An 18061-nucleotide genomic window follows, 5' to 3' on the forward strand; every position below is an offset into this window, starting at 1 on the left:
GTGTGGTGCTTACGCGCAGCAGGAGGCACAGGCAGGATCGCAGATGAGCGACCATAAGGCACAACACAATTCAAATGCGGTCTGGGAGGGACCATAAGGCTCAACGCAATTCAAATGCGGTCTGGGAGCGACCATAAGGCACAACACAATTCAAATGCGGTCTGGGAGTGACCATAAGGCACAACACAATTCAAATGCAGTCTGGGAGTGACCATAAGGCACAACACAATTTAAATGCGGTCTGGGAGCGAACATAAGGCACAACAATGAATAGTTTAGACCCTGTGCTGTGGGTAGGGTGGACAAGACAGTTGTTATAGTTATGATAAAAGCAACAGCAGCCTAGACATGTGCAGGTTTAGGCAGTGAGCTGGCCATTAGACTAACTAAACAGGTACAGTTATACAGTAGGAAACAGAGGCATGGTCAAATGCAAATTAAGCAAATACTGGGATTAGCAGTTACGACATTAGGCAGGATACATAGCGAGATTTCGTGTGCTTCATGGGAGCCACGCTATAGACTAGTGTAGGCGTGTATGCCTGTATGGGTTGGATGAGGACCGTAGCAAGTCTACCATGCCCATGAGTCAGATCGCAGTTTCCATCGACATTCTAGATGTGAGCCTACACGTAGAGGCAGATAAGGTGGGTAATGGCTGTATGGTGTCAGAGCGGTGGTCAGAAGGTGACCGTTTGCAGTTAGTACAGTACCTTGTGGACATAGTCCATGTAGATCGTGAGCTGCGTTTCGGGCAGGGGGCAGGTGATCAGGCAGTGACAGGAGGTTTGCCTTTGTGCACACCACCTTCGTGCTGATGCCACTTCGCCTGCCGACTGGTGATTGGCTACTTACTAGGTCAGTGTGGCCAATGAGGGCGCTGCTAGTAGCCTGGGAGCAGATCAACAACGGAAGAGTAGTTGAGAAATTCAGGCTCTGTCGGGGAGCAGATCAATAAAGGCAGGGTAATGAGGGATTCAGGCTCTGTCTGGGACTAAATCAATAAATGCAGGGTAGGTGAGGGAATCATATTCTGTCTTGGAGATCAATAAAGGCAGGGTAGTTGGAGGATTCAGGCTCTGTCTGGGAGCAGGTCAATAAAGGCAGGGTAGTTGAGGGATTCAGGCTCTGTCTGGGAGCAGATCAATAAAGGCAGAGTAGTTGAAGGATTCAGGCTCTGCCTGGGAGCGGACCAATAAAGGCAGGGTAGTTGAAGGATTCAGGCTTTGTCTGGGAGCAGATCAATAAGGCAGGGTAGTTGATGGATTCAGGCTCTGCCTGGGAGAAAATCAATAAAGGCACGATAGTTGAGGGATTCAGGCTCTGTCTGGGAGCTGATCAATAAAGCAGGGTAGTTGAGGGATTCAGGCTCTTTCTGGGACCAGATCAATAAAGGCAGGGTGGGTGAGGGATTCAGGCTCTGTCTGGGAGATCAATAAACGTAGAGTAGTTGAGAGATTCAGGCTCAGTCTGGGAGCAAATCAATAAAGGCAGGGTAGGTGAGGGATTCAGGCTCTGTCTGGGAGCAAATCAATAAAGGAAGGGTAGGTGAGGGATTCATACTATGTCTGGGAGATCAATAAAGGCAGGGTAGTTGGGGGATTCAGGCTCTGTCTGGGAGCAGATCAATAAAGGCAGGGTAGTTGAGGGATTCAGCCTCTGCCCGGGAGCAGATCAAGAATGGAAGAGTAGTTGAGAAATTCAGGATCTGTCTGGGAGCAGATCAATAAAGGCAGGGTAATCGGGGGATTCAGGCTCTGTCTGGGTGCAGATCAATAAAGGCATGGTAGTTGAGGGATACAGGCTCTGTCTGGGAGCAGATCAATAAGGCAGGGTAGTTGAGGGATTCAGGCTCTGCCTGGGAGCAGATCAATAAAGGCAGGGTAGTTGAGGGACTCAGGCTGTCTGGGGGCAGATCATTAAAGGCAGGGTAGTTGAGTGATTCAGGCTCTGCCTGGGAGCAGATCAATAAAGGCAGGCTAGTTGAGGGATTCAGGCTGTCTGGGGGCAGATCATTAAAGGCAGGGTAGTTGCGTGATTCAGGCTCTGTCTGGGAGCAGATCAATAAAGGCAGAGTAGTTGAGGGATTAAGGATCTGTCTGGGAGCAGATCAATAAAGGCAGTGTGGGTGAGGGATTCAGGCTCTGTCTGGGAGATCAATAAAGGAAGGGTAGTTGAGGGATTCATGCTCAGTCTGGGAGGAGATCAATAAAACAGGGTAATTGAGGGATTCAGGCTCTGGGAGCAGATCAATGAAGGCAGGGTAGTTGAGGGATTCAGACTTTGTCTGGGAGTGGATCAATAAAGGCAGGGTAGTTGAGGGATTACAGCCTCTGTCTGGGAGCAATCAATAAAGGCAGGGTAGTTGAGGGATTCAGGCTCTGTCTGGGAGCAGATCAATAAAGGCAGGGTAGTTGAGGGATTACAGCCTCTGTCTGGGAGCAATCAATAAAGGCAGGGTAGTTGAGGGATTTAGCCTCTGCCGGGGAGCAGATCAAGAATGGAAGAGTAGTTGAGAAATTCAGGCTCGGTCTGGGAGCAAATCAATAAAGGCAGGTTAGGTGAGGGATTCAGGCTCTGTCTGTGAGCAAATCAATAAAGGAAGGGTAGGTGAGGGATTCATACTCTGTCTGGGAGATCAATAAAGCAGGGTAGTTGAGGGATTCAGCCTCTGCCGAGGAGCAGATCAAGAATGGAAGAGTAGTTGAGAAATTCAGGCTCTGTCTGGGAGCAAATCAATAAAGGCAGGTTAGGTGAGGGATTCAGGCTCTGTCTGGGAGCAAATCAATAAAGGAAGGGTAGGTGAGGGATTCATACTCTGTCTGGGAGATCAATAAAGGCAGGGTAGTTGGGGGATTCAGGCTCTGTCTGGGAGCAGATCAATAAAGGCAGGGTAGTTGAGGGATTCAGCCTCTGCTGGGGAGCAGATCAAGAATGGAAGAATAGTTGAGAAATTCAGGATCTGTCTGGGAGCAAATCAATAAAGGCAGGGTAGGTGAGGGATTCAGGCTCTGTCTGGGAGCAAATCAATAAAGGAAGGGTAGGTGAGGGATTCATACTCTGTCTGGGAGATCAATAAAGGCAGGGTCGTTGGGGGATTCAGGCTCTGTCTGGGAGCAAATCAATAAAGGAAGGGTAGGTGAGGGATTCATACTCTGTCTGGGAGATCAATAAAGGCAGGGTAGTGGAGAGATTCAGGCTCTGTCTGGGAGCATATGAATAAAGACAGGGTAATTGAGGGATTCAGGCTCTGGGAGCAGATCAATGAAGGCAGGGTAGTTGAGGGATTCAGACTTTGCCTGGGAGCAGATCAATAAAGAAGGCAGAGTAGTTGAGGGATTCAGGCTCTGCCTGGGAGTGGATCAATAAAGGCAGGGTTGTTAAGGGATTCAGGCTCTGCCTGGTAGCAGATCAATAAAGACAGGGTAGTCGAGGGATTCAGGCTCTGTCTGGGAGCAGATCTAAAGGCAGGGTAGTTGAGGGAGTCAGGCTTTGTCTGGGAGCAGATCAATAAGGCAGGGTAGTTGATGGATTCAGGCTCTGCCTAGGAGCAAATCAATAAAGACAGGGTAGTTGAGAGATTGAGGCTCTGTCTGGGAGAAGATCAAAAAAGCAGGGTAGTTGAGGGATTGAGGCTCTGTCTGGAAGCAGATCAATAAAGACAGGGTAGTTGAATAATTCAGGCTCTGTGTGGGAGCATATCAATAAAGCAGGTAGCTGAGGGATTCAGGATCTGTCTGGGAGATGGATAAAGGCAGGGTAGTTGAGGTATTCAGGCTCTGCCTGGTAGCAGATCAATAAAGACAAGGTAGTTGAGGGATTCAGGCTCTGTCTGGAAGAAGATTTAAAGGCAGGGTATCTGAGGGATTCAGGCACTGTCTGGGGGCAGATCAATAAAGGTAGGGTACTTGAAGGATTCAGGCAATGCTTGGGAGCAGATCAATAAAGGCAGGCTAGGTGAGGGATTCAGGCTCTGTCTGGGAGCAGATCAATAAAGGCAGGGTAGTTGAGGGATACAGGCTCCGTCTGGGAGCAGATCAATAAGGCAGGGTAGTTGAGGGATTCAGGCAATGCCTGGGATCAGATCAATAAAGGCAGGTTAGTTGAGGGATTCAGGCTCTGCCTGGGAGCAGATCAATAAAGGCAGGGTAGTTGGGGGATTCAGGCTCTGTCTGGGGGCAGATCAATAAAGGCAGGGTAGTTGAGGGATTCAGGCTCTGTCTGGGATCGGATCAATAAAGGCAGGGTAGTTGAGGAATTACAGCCTTTGTCTGGGAGCAATCAATAAAGGCAGGGTAGTTGAGGGATTCAGGCTCTGTCTGAGAGATCGATAAAGGCAGGGTAGTTGGGGGATTCAGGCTCTGTCTGGGAGCAGATCAATAAAGGCAGGTAGTCAAGGGATTCAGGCTCTGTCTGGGAGCAGATCAATAAAGGCAGGGTAGTTGGGGGATTCAGGCTCTGTCTGGGAGAAGATCAATAAAGGCAGGGTAGTCGGAGGATTCAGGCTCTGTCTGGGAGCAGATCAATAAAGGCAGGTAGTCGAGGGATTCAGGCTCTGTCTGGGAGCAGATCAATAATGCAGGGTAGTTGAGGGAATCAGGCAATGCCTGGGAGCCGATCAATAAAGGCAGGGTAGTTGAGGGATTCAGGCTCTGCCTGGGAGCAGATCAATAAAGGCAGGGTAGTTGAGGGATACAGGCTGTGTCTGGGGGCGATCAATAAAGGCAGGGTAGTTGAGGGATTCAGGCTCTGTCTGGGAGCAGATCAATAAAGGCAGGGTAGTTGAGGGATTCAGGCTCTGCTTGGTAGCAGATCAATAAAAAGAGGGTAGTTGAGGAATTCAGGCTCTCTCTGGGAGCAGATCTAAAGGCAGGGTATTTGAGGGATTCAGGCTTTGTCTGGGAGCAGATCAATAAGGCAGAGTAGTTGATGGATTCAGGCTCTGCCTAGGAGCAAATCAATAAAGGCAGGGTAGTTGAGGGATTGAGGCTCTGTCTGGGAGCAGATCAATAAAGACAGGGTAGTTGAATGATTCAGGCTCTGTGTGGGAGCAGATCAATAAAGCAGGTAGTTGAGGTATTGAGGCTCTGTCTGGGAGCAGATCAATAAAGCAGGTAGTTGAGGGATTCAGGATCTGTCTGGGAGATGAATAAAGGCAGGGTAGTTGAGGGATTCAGGCTCTGCCTGGGAGCAGATCAATAAAGGCAGGGTAGTTGAGGGATTCAGGCTCTGCCTGGTAGCAGATCATTAAAGACAGGGTAGTTGAGGGATTCAGGCTCTGTCTGGGAGCAGATCAACAAAGGAGGGTAGATGAGGGATTGAGGCTCTGTCTCGGAGCAGATCAATAAAGACAGGGTAGTTGAATCATTCAGGCTCTGTGTGGGAGCAGATCAATAAAGCAGGTAGTTGAGGGATTTATGAGCTGTCTGGGAGATGAATAAAGGCAGGCTAGGTGAGGGATTCAAGCTCTGTCTGGGAGCAGATCAATAAAGGCAGGGTAGTTGACGGATACAGGCTCTGTCTGGGAGCAGATCAATAAGGCAGGGTAGTTGAGGGATTCAGGCACTGCCTGGGAGCAGATCAATAAAGGCAGGGTAGTTGAGGGATTCAGGCTCTGTCTGGGGGCAGATCAATAAAGGCAGGGTAGTTGAGGGATTACAGATTCTGTCTGGGAGCAATCAATAAAGGCAGGGTAGTTGGGGGATTCAGGCTCTGTCTGGGAGCAGATCAATAAAGGCAGGTAGTTGAGGGATTCAGGCTCTGTCTGGGAGCAGATCAATAAAGCAGGTAGTTGAGGGATTCAGGATCTGTCTGGGAGATGAATAAAGGCAGGGTAGTTGAGGGATTCAGGCTCTGCCTGGGAGCAGATGAATAAAGGCAGGGTAGTTGAGGGATTCAGGCTCTGCCTGGTAGCAGATCATTAAAGACAGGGTAGTTGAGGGATTCAGGCTCTGTCTGGGAGCAGATCTAAAGGCAGGGTAGTTGAGGGATTCAGGCTTTGTCTGGGAGCCGATCAATAAGGCAGGGTAGTTGATGGATTCAGGCTCTGCCTATGAGCAAATCAATAAAGGCAGGGTAGTTGAGGGATTGAGGCTCTGTCTGGGAGCAGATCAACAAAGGAGGGTAGATGAGGGATTGAGGCTCTGTCTCGGAGCAGATCAATAAAGACAGGGTAGTTGAATCATTCAGGCTCTGTGTGGGAGCAGATCAATAAAGCAGGTAGTTGAGGGATTTATGAGCTGTCTGGGAGATGAATAAAGGCAGGCTAGGTGAGGGATTCAAGCTCTGTCTGGGAGCAGATCAATAAAGGCAGGGTAGTTGACGGATACAGGCTCTGTCTGGGAGCAGATCAATAAGGCAGGGTAGTTGAGGGATTCAGGCACTGCCTGGGAGCAGATCAATAAAGGCAGGGTAGTTGAGGGATTCAGGCTCTGTCTGGGGCAGATCAATAAAGGCAGGGTAGTTGAGGGATTACAGATTCTGTCTGGGAGCAATCAATAAAGGCAGGGTAGTTGGGGGATTCAGGCTCTGTCTGGGAGCAGATCCATAAAGGCAGGTAGTTGAGGGATTCAGGCTCTGTCTGGGAGCAGATCAATAAAGGCAGGCTAGTTGGGGGATTCAGGCTCTGTCTGGGAGCAGATCAATAAAGACAGGGTAGTCCGGGGATTCAGGCTCTGTCTGGGAGCAGATCAATAAGGCAGGGTAGTTGAGGGAATCAGGCAATGCCTGGGAGCAGATCAATAAAGGCAGGGTAGTTGAGGGATTCAGGCTCTGCCTGGGAGCAGATCAATAAAGGCAGGGTAGTTGAGGGATTACAGCCTCTGTCTGGGAGCAATCAATAAAGGCAGGGTAGTTGAAGGATTCAGGATCTGTCTGGGAGCATATCAATCAAGCAGGGTAGTTGAATGATTCAGGCTCTTTCTTGGAGCAGATCAATAAAGCAGGGTAGTTGAGGGATTCAAGCTCTGCCTGGGAGCAGATCAGCAACAGAAGAGTAGTTGAGAAATTCAGGCTCTGTCTGGGAGTAGATCAATAAAGGCAGGGTAGTTGAGGGATTCAGGCTCTGTCTGGGAGCAACACGATAAAGGCAGGGTAGGTGAGGGATTACAGCCTCTGTCTGGGAGCAATCAATAAAGGCAGGGTAGTTGAAGGATTCAGGATCTGTTTGGGAGCATATCAATCAAGCAGGGTAGTTGAGTGATTCAGGCTCTTTCTGGGAGCAGATCAATAAAGCAGGGTAGTTGAGGGATTCAGGCTCTGCCTGGGAGCAGATCAACAAGAGAAGAGTAGTTGAGAAATTCAGGCTCTGTCTGGGAGTAGATCAATAAAGGCAGGGTAGTTGGGGGATGCAGGCTCTGTCTGGGAAAAGATCAATAAGGCAAGGTTGTTGAGGGATTCAGGCTCTGCCTGGAAGCAGAACAATAAAGACAGGGTAGTTGAGGGATTCAGGCTCTGTCTGGGAGCAGATCTAAAGGGAGGGTAGTTGAGGGATTCAGGCTCTGTCTGGGAGCAATCAATAAAGGCAGGGTAGTTGGGGGATTCAGGCTCTGTCTGGGAGCATATCAATCAAGCAGGGTAGTTGAGTGATTCAGGCCCTTTCTGGGAGCAGATCAATAAAGCAGGGTAGTTGAGGGATTCAGGCTCTGCCTGGGAGCAGATCAACAACAGAAGAGTAGTTGAGAAATGCAGGCTCTGTCTGGGAGTAGATCAATAAAGGCAGGGTAGTTGAGGGATTCAGGCTCTGTCTGGGAGCAACACAATAAAGGCAGGGTAGGTGAGGGATTACAGCCTCTGTCTGGGAGCAATCAATAAAGGCAGGGTATTTGAAGGATTCAGGATCTGTCTGGGAGCATATCAATCAAGCAGGGTAGTTGAGTGATTCAGGCTCTTTCTGGGAGCAGATCAATAAAGCAGGGTAGTTGAGGCATTCAGGCTCTGTCTGGGAGCAGATCTAAAGGGAGGGTAGTTGAGGGATTCAGGCTTTGTCTGTGAGCATATCAATAAGGCAGCGTAGTTGATGGATTCAGGCGCTGCCTTGGAGCAAATCAATAAAGGCAGGGTAGTTGAGTGATTCAGGCTCTGTCTGGGAGCTGATCAATAAAGCAGGATAGTTGAGGGATTCAAGCTCTTTCTGGGACCAGATCAATAAAGGCAGGGTAGTTGGGGGATTCAGTCTCTGTCTGGGAGCAGATCTAAAGGCATGGTAGTTGAGGGATTCAGGTTCTGGGAGCAGATCAATGAAGGCAGCGTAGTTGAAGGATTGAGGCTCTGTCTGGGAACAGATCAATAAAGGCAGAGTAGTTGAGGGATTGAGGCTCTGTCTGGGAGCAGATCTAAAGGCAGGGTAGTTGAGGGATTGAGGCTCTGTCTGGGAGCAGATCTAAAGGCAGGGTAATTGAGGGATTCAGGCTTTGTCTGGGAGCAGATCAATAAGACAGGGTAGTTGATGGATTTAGGCTCTGCCTGGGAGAAAATCAATAAAGGCAGGACGGTTCTCTTTCCTTTCGCCGCACCTGTAAGGAGAGAGAAAACAATAAGTTAAATACATGCATCTTTTACCGGATAGTGTTGGGTAATACAGACTCTTACCTGAACGCCATCAGATGCCACAAGACAATCTTCTCTTGGACCCAGCTGCAACACAAGAAGGGAATGGGACATCAGACATATTGAACTCTTTGGACTTTATACTTACGGGTTCTCACCAGGAACCTCGGAGTCAGTATTCATCCGGAACTCTTCCAACGCCTTCGAACCAGTGAAGTAACTGGTATCTACGCTCCCCTGCATTCCACGGAGGATGGAGAGCTCATCATTCAAAAACATAAGGTGAGATTACTGAAAGGGAATATCGGAGGGGATTATTGGGGAGAACAGTGGGGTGCCATTACTAGAATCCACGGGTGGCAAAATCCCTTTCTCCACTTGCAGGAGAATACTTCTACGGGTCAAGCAGACGAGATTAAGCAGGCCAGTCTGTCATCTCTGCACTACGCTTCACGTTGGAGGAGACCGCAGCTATCCGGGTCCGATCGACGCCCCTGTGGGAGCCACGTGAGCGTAACAACAGGGTAGTTGAATGATTCAGGCTCAGTCTGGAAGCAGATCAACAAAGCAGGGTAGTTGAGGGATTGAGGCTCTGTCTGGGAGCAGATCAATAAAGACAGGGTAGTTGAATGATTCAGGCTGTGTGGGAGCATATCAATAAAACAGGTAGTTGAGGGATTCAGGATCTGTCTGGGAGATTAATAAAGGCAGGGTAGTTGAAGGATTTAGGCTCTGTCTGTGAGCAGATGAATAAAGACAGGGTAGTTGAGGGATTCAGGCTCTGGGAGCAGATCAATGAAGGCAAGGTAGTTGAGGGATTCAGGCTCTGTCTGGGAGCAGATAAATAAAAGCAGAGCACTTGAGGGATTCAGGCTCTGCCTGGGAGCGGATCAATAAAGGCAGGGTTGTTGAGGGATTCAGGCTCTGCCTGGTAGCAGATGAATAAAGATGGGGTAGTTGAGGGATTCAGGCTTTGTCTGGGAGCAGATCAATAAGGCAGGGTAGTTGAGGGATTCAGGCTCTGCCTGGGAGCAAATCAATAAAGGCAGGATAGTTGAGGGATTACAGCCTTTGTCTGGGAGCAATCAATAAAGGCAGGGTAGTTGAGGGATTCAGGCTCTGTCTGAGAGATCGATAAAGGCAGGGTAGTTGGGGGATTCAGGCTCTGTCTGGGAGCAGATCAATAAAGGCAGGTAGTCAAGGGATTCAGGCTCTGTCTGGGAGCAGATCAATAAAGGCAGGGTAGTTGGGGGATTCAGGCTCTGTCTGGGAGAAGATCAATAAAGGCAGGGTAGTCGGAGGATTCAGGCTCTGTCTGGGAGCAGATCAATAAAGGCAGGTAGTCGAGGGATTCAGGCTCTGTCTGGGAGCAGATCAATAATGCAGGGTAGTTGAGGGAATCAGGCAATGCCTGGGAGCCGATCAATAAAGGCAGGGTAGTTGAGGGATTCAGGCTCTGCCTGGGAGCAGATCAATAAAGGCAGGGTAGTTGAGGGATACAGGCTGTGTCTGGGGGCGATCAATAAAGGCAGGGTAGTTGAGGGATTCAGGCTCTGTCTGGGAGCAGATCAATAAAGGCAGGGTAGTTGAGGGATTCAGGCTCTGCTTGGTAGCAGATCAATAAAAAGAGGGTAGTTGAGGAATTCAGGCTCTCTCTGGGAGCAGATCTAAAGGCAGGGTATTTGAGGGATTCAGGCTTTGTCTGGGAGCAGATCAATAAGGCAGAGTAGTTGATGGATTCAGGCTCTGCCTAGGAGCAAATCAATAAAGGCAGGGTAGTTGAGGGATTGAGGCTCTGTCTGGGAGCAGATCAATAAAGACAGGGTAGTTGAATGATTCAGGCTCTGTGTGGGAGCAGATCAATAAAGCAGGTAGTTGAGGTATTGAGGCTCTGTCTGGGAGCAGATCAATAAAGCAGGTAGTTGAGGGATTCAGGATCTGTCTGGGAGATGAATAAAGGCAGGGTAGTTGAGGGATTCAGGCTCTGCCTGGGAGCAGATCAATAAAGGCAGGGTAGTTGAGGGATTCAGGCTCTGCCTGGTAGCAGATCATTAAAGACAGGGTAGTTGAGGGATTCAGGCTCTGTCTGGGAGCAGATCTAAAGGCAGGGTAGTTGAGGGATTCAGGCTTTGTCTGGGAGCCGATCAATAAGGCAGGGTAGTTGAGGGATTCAGGCAATGCCTGGGATCAGATCAATAAAGGCAGGTTAGTTGAGGGATTCAGGCTCTGCCTGGGAGCAGATCAATAAAGGCAGGGTAGTTGGGGGATTCAGGCTCTGTCTGGGGGCAGATCAATAAAGGCAGGGTAGTTGAGGGATTCAGGCTCTGTCTGGGATCGGATCAATAAAGGCAGGGTAGTTGAGGAATTACAGCCTTTGTCTGGGAGCAATCAATAAAGGCAGGGTAGTTGAGGGATTCAGGCTCTGTCTGAGAGATCGATAAAGGCAGGGTAGTTGGGGGATTCAGGCTCTGTCTGGGAGCAGATCAATAAAGGCAGGTAGTCAAGGGATTCAGGCTCTGTCTGGGAGCAGATCAATAAAGGCAGGGTAGTTGGGGGATTCAGGCTCTGTCTGGGAGAAGATCAATAAAGGCAGGGTAGTCGGAGGATTCAGGCTCTGTCTGGGAGCAGATCAATAAAGGCAGGTAGTCGAGGGATTCAGGCTCTGTCTGGGAGCAGATCAATAATGCAGGGTAGTTGAGGGAATCAGGCAATGCCTGGGAGCCGATCAATAAAGGCAGGGTAGTTGAGGGATTCAGGCTCTGCCTGGGAGCAGATCAATAAAGGCAGGGTAGTTGAGGGATACAGGCTGTGTCTGGGGGCGATCAATAAAGGCAGGGTAGTTGAGGGATTCAGGCTCTGTCTGGGAGCAGATCAATAAAGGCAGGGTAGTTGAGGGATTCAGGCTCTGCTTGGTAGCAGATCAATAAAAAGAGGGTAGTTGAGGAATTCAGGCTCTCTCTGGGAGCAGATCTAAAGGCAGGGTATTTGAGGGATTCAGGCTTTGTCTGGGAGCAGATCAATACGGCAGAGTAGTTGATGGATTCAGGCTCTGCCTAGGAGCAAATCAATAAAGGCAGGGTAGTTGAGGGATTGAGGCTCTGTCTGGGAGCAGATCAATAAAGACAGGGTAGTTGAATGATTCAGGCTCTGTGTGGGAGCAGATCAATAAAGCAGGTAGTTGAGGTATTGAGGCTCTGTCTGGGAGCAGATCAATAAAGCAGGTAGTTGAGGGATTCAGGATCTGTCTGGGAGATGAATAAAGGCAGGGTAGTTGAGGGATTCAGGCTCTGCCTGGGAGCAGATCAATAAAGGCAGGGTAGTTGAGGGATTCAGGCTCTGCCTGGTAGCAGATCATTAAAGACAGGGTAGTTGAGGGATTCAGGCTCTGTCTGGGAGCAGATCTAAAGGCAGGGTAGTTGAGGGATTCAGGCTTTGTCTGGGAGCCGATCAATAAGGCAGGGTAGTTGATGGATTCAGGCTCTGCCTATGAGCAAATCAATAAAGGCAGGGTAGTTGAGGGATTGAGGCTCTGTCTGGGAGCAGATCAACAAAGGAGGGTAGATGAGGGATTGAGGCTCTGTCTCGGAGCAGATCAATAAAGACAGGGTAGTTGAATCATTCAGGCTCTGTGTGGGAGCAGATCAATAAAGCAGGTAGTTGAGGGATTTATGAGCTGTCTGGGAGATGAATAAAGGCAGGCTAGGTGAGGGATTCAAGCTCTGTCTGGGAGCAGATCAACAAAGGCAGGGTAGTTGACGGATACAGGCTCTGTCTGGGAGCAGATCAATAAGGCAGGGTAGTTGAGGGATTCAGGCACTGCCTGGGAGCAGATCAATAAAGGCAGGGTAGTTGAGGGATTCAGGCTCTGTCTGGGGGCAGATCAATAAAGGCAGGGTAGTTGAGGGATTACAGATTCTGTCTGGGAGCAATCAATAAAGGCAGGGTAGTTGGGGGATTCAGGCTCTGTCTGGGAGCAGATCAATAAAGGCAGGTAGTTGAGGGATTCAGGCTCTGTCTGGGAGCAGATCAATAAAGGCAGGCTAGTTGGGGGATTCAGGCTCTGTCTGGGAGCAGATCAATAAAGACAGGGTAGTCCGGGGATTCAGGCTCTGTCTGGGAGCAGATCAATAAGGCAGGGTAGTTGAGGGAATCAGGCAATGCCTGGGAGCAGATCAATAAAGGCAGGGTAGTTGAGGGATTCAGGCTCTGCCTGGGAGCAGATCAATAAAGGCAGGGTAGTTGAGGGATTACAGCCTCTGTCTGGGAGCAATCAATAAAGGCAGGGTAGTTGAAGGATTCAGGATCTGTCTGGGAGCATATCAATCAAGCAAGGTAGTTGAATGATTCAGGCTCTTTCTTGGAGCAGATCAATAAAGCAGGGTAGTTGAGGGATTCAAGCTCTGCCTGGGAGCAGATCAGCAACAGAAGAGTAGTTGAGAAATTCAGGCTCTGTCTGGGAGTAGATCAATAAAGGCAGGGTAGTTGAGGGATTCAGGCTCTGTCTGGGAGCAACACGATAAAGGCAGGGTAGGTGAGGGATTACAGCCTCTGTCTGGGAGCAATCAATAAAGGCAGGGTAGTTGAAGGATTCAGGATCTGTTTGGGAGCATATCAATCAAGCAGGGTAGTTGAGTGATTCAGGCTCTTTCTGGGAGCAGATCAATAAAGCAGGGTAGTTGAGGGATTCAGGCTCTGCCTGGGAGCAGATCAACAAGAGAAGAGTAGTTGAGAAATTCAGGCTCTGTCTGGGAGTAGATCAATAAAGGCAGGGTAGTTGGGGGATGCAGGCTCTGTCTGGGAAAAGATCAATAAGGCAAGGTTGTTGAGGGATTCAGGCTCTGCCTGGAAGCAGAACAATAAAGACAGGGTAGTTGAGGGATTCAGGCTCTGTCTGGGAGCAGATCTAAAGGGAGGGTAGTTGAGGGATTCAGGCTCTGTCTGGGAGCAATCAATAAAGGCAGGGTAGTTGGGGGATTCAGGCTCTGTCTGGGAGCATATCAATCAAGCAGGGTAGTTGAGTGATTCAGGCCCTTTCTGGGAGCAGATCAATAAAGCAGGGTAGTTGAGGGATTCAGGCTCTGCCTGGGAGCAGATCAACAACAGAAGAGTAGTTGAGAAATGCAGGCTCTGTCTGGGAGTAGATCAATAAAGGCAGGGTAGTTGAGGGATTCAGGCTCTGTCTGGGAGCAACACAATAAAGGCAGGGTAGGTGAGGGATTACAGCCTCTGTCTGGGAGCAATCAATAAAGGCAGGGTATTTGAAGGATTCAGGATCTGTCTGGGAGCATATCAATCAAGCAGGGTAGTTGAGTGATTCAGGCTCTTTCTGGGAGCAGATCAATAAAGCAGGGTAGTTGAGGCATTCAGGCTCTGTCTGGGAGCAGATCTAAAGGGAGGGTAGTTGAGGGATTCAGGCTTTGTCTGTGAGCATATCAATAAGGCAGCGTAGTTGATGGATTCAGGCGCTGCCTTGGAGCAAATCAATAAAGGCAGGGTAGTTGAGTGATTCAGGCTCTGTCTGGGAGCTGATCAATAAAGCAGGATAGTTGAGGGATTCAAGCTCTTTCTGGGACCAGATCAATAAAGGCAGGGTAGTTGGGGGATTCAGTCTCTGTCTAGGAGCAGATCTAAAGGCATGGTAGTTGAGGGATTCAGGTTCTGGGAGCAGATCAATGAAGGCAGCGTAGTTGAAGGATTGAGGCTCTGTCTGGGAACAGATCAATAAAGGCAGAGTAGTTGAGGGATTGAGGCTCTGTCTGGGAGCAGATCTAAAGGCAGGGTAGTTGAGGGATTGAGGCTCTGTCTGGGAGCAGATCTAAAGGCAGGGTAATTGAGGGATTCAGGCTTTGTCTGGGAGCAGATCAATAAGACAGGGTAGTTGATGGATTTAGGCTCTGCCTGGGAGAAAATCAATAAAGGCAGGACGGTTCTCTTTCCTTTCGCCGCACCTGTAAGGAGAGAGAAAACAATAAGTTAAATACATGCATCTTTTACCGGATAGTGTTGGGTAATACAGACTCTTACCTGAACGCCATCAGATGCCACAAGACAATCTTCTCTTGGACCCAGCTGCAACACAAGAAGGGAATGGGACATCAGACATATTGAACTCTTTGGACTTTATACTTACGGGTTCTCACCAGGAACCTCGGAGTCAGTATTCGTCCGGAACTCTTCCAACGCCTTCGAACCAGTGAAGTAACTGGTATCTACGCTCCCCTGCATTCCACGGAGGATGGAGAGCTCATCATTCAAAAACATAAGGTGAGATTACTGAAAGGGAATATCGGAGGGGATTATTGGGGAGAACAGTGGGGTGCCATTACTAGAATCCACGGGTGGCAAAATCCCTTTCTCCACTTGCAGGAGAATACTTCTACGGGTCAAGCAGACGAGATTAAGCAGGCCAGTCTGTCATCTCTGCACTACGCTTCACGTTGGAGGAGACCGCAGCTATCCGGGTCCGATCGACGCCCCTGTGGGAGCCACGTGAGCGTAACAACAGGGTAGTTGAATGATTCAGGCTCAGTCTGGAAGCAGATCAACAAAGCAGGGTAGTTGAGGGATTGAGGCTCTGTCTGGGAGCAGATCAATAAAGACAGGGTAGTTGAATGATTCAGGCTGTGTGGGAGCAGATCAATAAAACAGGTAGTTGAGGGATTCAGGATCTGTCTGGGAGATTAATAAAGGCAGGGTAGTTGAAGGATTTAGGCTCTGTCTGTGAGCAGATGAATAAAGACAGGGTAGTTGAGGGATTCAGGCTCTGGGAGCAGATCAATGAAGGCAAGGTAGTTGAGGGATTCAGGCTCTGTCTGGGAGCAGATAAATAAAAGCAGAGCACTTGAGGGATTCAGGCTCTGCCTGGGAGCGGATCAATAAAGGCAGGGTTGTTGAGGGATTCAGGCTCTGCCTGGTAGCAGATGAATAAAGATGGGGTAGTTGAGGGATTCAGGCTTTGTCTGGGAGCAGATCAATAAGGCAGGGTAGTTGAGGGATTCAGGCTCTGCCTGGGAGAAAATCAATAAAGGCAGGATAGTTGAGGGATTACAGCCTTTGTCTGGGAGCAATCAATAAAGGCAGGGTAGTTGAGGGATTCAGGCTCTGTCTGAGAGATCGATAAAGGCAGGGTAGTTGGGGGATTCAGGCTCTGTCTGGGAGCAGATCAATAAAGGCAGGTAGTCAAGGGATTCAGGCTCTGTCTGGGAGCAGATCAATAAAGGCAGGGTAGTTGGGGGATTCAGGCTCTGTCTGGGAGAAGATCAATAAAGGCAGGGTAGTCGGAGGATTCAGGCTCTGTCTGGGAGCAGATCAATAAAGGCAGGTAGTCGAGGGATTCAGGCTCTGTCTGGGAGCAGATCAATAATGCAGGGTAGTTGAGGGAATCAGGCAATGCCTGGGAGCCGATCAATAAAGGCAGGGTAGTTGAGGGATTCAGGCTCTGCCTGGGAGCAGATCAATAAAGGCAGGGTAGTTGAGGGATACAGGCTGTGTCTGGGGGCGATCAATAAAGGCAGGGTAGTTGAGGGATTCAGGCTCTGTCTGGGAGCAGATCAATAAAGGCAGGGTAGTTGAGGGATTCAGGCTCTGCTTGGTAGCAGATCAATAAAAACAGGGTAGTTGAGGAATTCAGGCTCTCTCTGGGAGCAGATCTAAAGGCAGGGTATTTGAGGGATTCAGGCTTTGTCTGGGAGCAGATCAATAAGGCAGAGTAGTTGATGGATTCAGGCTCTGCCTAGGAGCAAATCAATAAAGGCAGGGTAGTTGAGGGATTGAGGCTCTGTCTGGGAGCAGATCAATAAAGACAGGGTAGTTGAATGATTCAGGCTCTGTGTGGGAGCAGATCAATAAAGCAGGTAGTTGAGGTATTGAGGCTCTGTCTGGGAGCAGATCAATAAAGCAGGTAGTTGAGGGATTCAGGATCTGTCTGGGAGATGAATAAAGGCAGGGTAGTTGAGGGATTCAGGCTCTGCCTGGGAGCAGATCAATAAAGGCAGGGTAGTTGAGGGATTCAGGCTCTGCCTGGTAGCAGATCATTAAAGACAGGGTAGTTGAGGGATTCAGGCTCTGTCTGGGAGCAGATCTAAAGGCAGGGTAGTTGAGGGATTCAGGCTTTGTCTGGGAGCCGATCAATAAGGCAGGGTAGTTGATGGATTCAGGCTCTGCCTATGAGCAAATCAATAAAGGCAGGGTAGTTGAGGGATTGAGGCTCTGTCTGGGAGCAGATCAACAAAGGAGGGTAGATGAGGGATTGAGGCTCTGTCTCGGAGCAGATCAATAAAGACAGGGTAGTTGAATCATTCAGGCTCTGTGTGGGAGCAGATCAATAAAGCAGGTAGTTGAGGGATTTATGAGCTGTCTGGGAGATGAATAAAGGCAGGCTAGGTGAGGGATTCAAGCTCTGTCTGGGAGCAGATCAATAAAGGCAGGGTAGTTGACGGATACAGGCTCTGTCTGGGAGCAGATCAATAAGGCAGGGTAGTTGAGGGATTCAGGCACTGCCTGGGAGCAGATCAATAAAGGCAGGGTAGTTGAGGGATTCAGGCTCTGTCTGGGGCAGGTCAATAAAGGCAGGGTAGTTGAGGGATTACAGATTCTGTCTGGGAGCAATCAATAAAGGCAGGGTAGTTGGGGGATTCAGGCTCTGTCTGGGAGCAGATCAATAAAGGCAGGTAGTTGAGGGATTCAGGCTCTGTCTGGGAGCAGATCAATAAAGGCAGGCTAGTTGGGGGATTCAGGCTCTGTCTGGGAGCAGATCAATAAAAACAGGGTAGTCCGGGGATTCAGGCTCTGTCTGGGAGCAGATCAATAAAGGCAGGTAGTCGTGGATTCAGGCTCTGCCTGGGAGCTGATCAATAAGGCAGGGTAGTTGAGGGAATCAGGCAATGCCTGGGAGCAGATCAATAAAGGCAGGGTAGTTGAGGGATTCAGGCTCTGCCTGGGAGCAGATCAATAAAGGCAGGGTAGTTGAGGGATTACAGCCTCTGTCTGGGAGCAATCAATAAAGGCAGGGTAGTTGAAGGATTCAGGATCTGTCTGGGAGCATATCAATCAAGCAGGGTAGTTGAATGATTCAGGCTCTTTCTTGGAGCAGATCAATAAAGCAGGGTAGTTGAGGGATTCAAGCTCTGCCTGGGAGCAGATCAGCAACAGAAGAGTAGTTGAGAAATTCAGGCTCTGTCTGGGAGTAGATCAATAAAGGCAGGGTAGTTGAGGGATTCAGGCTCTGTCTGGGAGCAACACGATAAAGGCAGGGTAGGTGAGGGATTACAGCCTCTGTCTGGGAGCAATCAATAAAGGCAGGGTAGTTGAAGGATTCAGGATCTGTTTGGGAGCATATCAATCAAGCAGGGTAGTTGAGTGATTCAGGCTCTTTCTGGGAGCAGATCAATAAAGCAGGGTAGTTGAGGGATTCAGGCTCTGCCTGGGAGCAGATCAACAAGAGAAGAGTAGTTGAGAAATTCAGGCTCTGTCTGGGAGTAGATCAATAAAGGCAGGGTAGTTGGGGGATTCAGGC

Source organism: Ambystoma mexicanum, chromosome 8 (assembly GCF_040938575.1).
Source record: "Ambystoma mexicanum isolate Mex_15411 chromosome 8, UKY_AmexF1_1, whole genome shotgun sequence".
NCBI classification, from domain to species: Eukaryota; Metazoa; Chordata; class Amphibia; order Caudata; family Ambystomatidae; genus Ambystoma; species Ambystoma mexicanum.